Source organism: Carcharodon carcharias, chromosome 3 (assembly GCF_017639515.1).
Source record: "Carcharodon carcharias isolate sCarCar2 chromosome 3, sCarCar2.pri, whole genome shotgun sequence".
In the NCBI taxonomy this organism is placed as follows: domain Eukaryota; kingdom Metazoa; phylum Chordata; class Chondrichthyes; order Lamniformes; family Lamnidae; genus Carcharodon; species Carcharodon carcharias.
Window position 1 is genome coordinate 188,196,492 of NC_054469.1, and position 3,473 is coordinate 188,199,964.

Genomic DNA, 3,473 nt, shown 5'->3' on the forward strand with positions numbered 1-3,473 from the left:
GGGGGAGAATGAGGGGGGAGAGAGAGAGGGGGAATGAGTGGGGAGAGAGGGGATGAGGGGAAAGAGGGGTGGATGAGGGGAGAGAGAGGGGGATGAGCGGAGAGAGAGGGGGTTTAAGGGGATGGGGGGATGAGGGGAGAGGGGGGATGAGGGGAGAGAGGGGGGGATGAGGGGATAGTGGGGGGGGAATGAGGGGAGAGAGAAAGGGGGAATGAGGGGAGAGAGAGGGGGAATGAGGGGAGAGAAGGGTGGATGAGGGGAGAGAGGGAGGATGAGGGGAGAGAGAGGGGGGGAGGGAGAATGAGGGGTTGGGGATAGAGTGGGGGGATGAGGGGAGAGGGGGGACTGGGTGAGGGGAGAATGGGATGAGGGGAGAGGGAGGGCTGAGGGAAGAGGGGGGGATGAAGGGAGAAGGGGGGATGAGGGATGGGCGGATGGATTCAGGGCGGATGAGTGGAGAGAGGGGGGATGAGGGGAGACACAGGGGGATGAGGGGAGAGGGAGGGATGAGGGTTGGGGGGATGGGGATGAGGGAAGGGGGGGATGAAGGGAGAAGGGGGATGAGGGGAGAGAGGGGTGTGGGGAGAATGGGGGGTTGAGGGGAGGGGTGGTGAGTGAAGAATGGGGGGGATGAGGGGAGAGAGGGGGAGGGGATGAGAGAGGTGAAGGGGATGGGGGGGATGAGGGGGGAGAGGGGGGTTGGGGGGGGAGAGGGGGGGGATGGATTGGGGGGGATGAGGGGAGAGAGGGGAGATGAGGGATGGGGGGATGGTTTCGGGGGGAGAGGGGGAGAATGAGGGGAGAGAGAGGGGGGATGAGGGGAGAGAGAGGGGGGATGAGGGGAGAGAGATGGGGGATGAGGGGGAGAGAGGGGGGATGAGGGGAGAGAGAGGGGGGATGAGGGGAGAGTGGGGGGGAATGAGGGGAGAGTGGAGGGGAAATGAGCGGCGGTGTAGGGATGAGGGGAGAATTCGGGGGAGAATGGGGGGATGAGGGGAGAGAGGGGGTGTAAGGGGATGGGGGGGATGAGGGGAGAGGGGGGATGAGGCGAGAGACTGGGGATGAGGGGGGGATGGGGAGAGGAGGATGAGGCGGGAGAGAGGGGGATGAGGGGAGAGGGGGGGATGAGGGGATGAGGGGAGAGAGAGGGGATGAGCGGAGAGACAGGAGTGTAAGGGAATGGGGGGGATGAGGGGAGAGAGAGGGGATGGGGAGAGGAGGATGAGGCGGGAGAGAGGGGGGGATGAGGGGAGGGGGGGATGAGGGGACCGTGGGGGATGGGGGGGGAGGGGAATGAGCGGAGAGAGGGGGGAATGAGGGGGAGGGGATGAGGTGAGAGGGGTGGGGATGAGGAGAGAGAGGGGGAGGGGACAGGGGGGAATGAAAGGAGAGGGGTGGGTATGAGGGGAGAGGGGTGGGAATGAAGGGAGAGGGGGGAATGAGAGGAGAGAGGGGGATGAGGGCAGAGAGGGGGAGGGGAGAGAGAGGGGGGTGAGGGGAGAGAGGGGGAGGGGATGAGGGGAGAGAGGGGGGGATGAGGCGGGAGAGGTGGGCGGGATGAGACGGAAGAGAGGGGGGGATGAGGGATGGGGGAATAAGGGCGGGTGAGGGAAGAGAGGTGGGTATGAGGGATGGGTGGGAAAGGGGGGGATGATGGGAGAGGGGGGGAATGAGGGGCGAGGGGGGGTGAGGGGAGAGAGAGGGGGAGGGGATGAGGGGCAAGAGGGGATGAGGCGGGAGAGGTGGGGATGAGGGGAGGGGGATTAGGGGAGAGAAGGGGGGATCAGGCAGGAGAGAGGGGGGGATGAGGCGGGAGAGTGGGGGGATGAGGCGGGAGGGAGGGGGGGATGAGGCGGGAGGGAGGGGTGGATGAGACGGGAGAGAGGGGTGGATGAGGCGGGAGAGAGGAGTGGATGAGGTGGGAGAGAGGGGCGATGAGGGGAGAGGGGAGGATGAGGGGAGAGAGCGGGGGATGAGGTGAGAGAGGGGGTGACGAGGAGAGAGGTCGGGGATGAGGGGAGAGAGGGGGGATGAGGGAAAGGGGGATGAGAGGAGAGAGTGGGGAATGAGGGGAGAAAGAGGGGGGAATGAGGGGAGAAAGGGGGAATGAGGGATGGGGGAGAGAGGAGGGATGGGGGAATGAGGGGAGTGTGGGGGGGAATGAGGGGAGAGTGGGGGGTAATGAGGGGAGAGTGGGAGGGGAATGAGGGGAAAGGGCAGCATGAGGGGCGGGGGGGATGAGGGGAGAGAGGGGGGATGAGGGGAGAGAGGGAGGGAATGAGGGGAGAGAGGGGGGGATGAGGAGAGAGGTGGGGGATGAGGGGAGAGGGGGGATGAGGGGAGGGGGGGAATGAGGAGAGAGTAGGGGGGAATGAGGGGAGAGTGGAGGCGTAATGAGGGGAGAGTGGGAGGAATGAGGGGAGAGTGGGGGGGAATGAGGGGAGAGTGGGGGGGAAATGAGTGGAGAGTGGAGGATAATGAGGGGAGAGTGGGGGGGAATGAGGGGAGGGGGGATGAGGGGAGAGAGGGGATGAGGGGAGAGAGATTGGGGGATGAGGGGAGAGGGGGGATGAGGGGAGAGGGGTGTGGGGAGAATGGGGGGTTGAGGGGAGGGGGGGTGACGGGAGAATGGGGGGATGAGGGAAGAGAGGGGGAGGGGAGAGAGAGAGGGATGGGGGGATGCGGGGAAAGAGGGGGGATGAGGGATGGGAGGATGGTTTGGGGGGGTGAGGGGAGAGGGGGCGAATGAGGGGAAAGAGAGGGGGGATAAGGGGAGAATGGGGGGATGAGGGGATGGGGGGGTGAGGGGAGAGAGAGGAGGGATGAGCGGATAGAGGGGGGTGTAAGGGGATGGGGGGGATGAGGGGAGAAGGGGGGAGGGGGGGATGAGGGGAGAGAGGGGAATGAGGGAAGAGGGGGGGATGAGGGCAGAGGAGGGGGATGAGGGGAGAGGGGGGATGAGAGGAGAGAGGGGGGATGAGGGGAGAGGGGGGGTGAGGGGAAAGTGGGGGGGGAATGAGGGAAGGGATGAGGGGAGAGTGGGGGGGAATGAGGGGAGAGTGGGGGGCTAATGAGGGGAGAGTGGGGGGGGAATGAGGGGAGGGGGGATGAGGGCCAAGGGGGATGAGGGGAGAGGGAGGAGGGGATGAGGGGGGGAAGAGGGGATGAGGCAGGAGAGGGGGGGATGAGGGGAGAGAGGGGGGAGGGGATGAGGGGGGGAAGAGGGGATGTGGCGGGAGAGGGCGGGGATGAGGGGAGAGAGGGGGGATGAGGGGAGAGAGGGGGGATGAGGGGAGAGAGAGGGAATGAGGGATGGGGGGATGAGGGGAGAGAGGGGGGGATGAGGGATGGGGAGAGAGGGGGGATGAGGGATGGGGGGATAGTGAGGGGGATGAGGAGAGAGAGGGGGGAATGAGGGGCGAGAGAGGTGGATGAGGGGAGAGAGAGGGGGGATGGGAGGAGAGAGAGGGGGG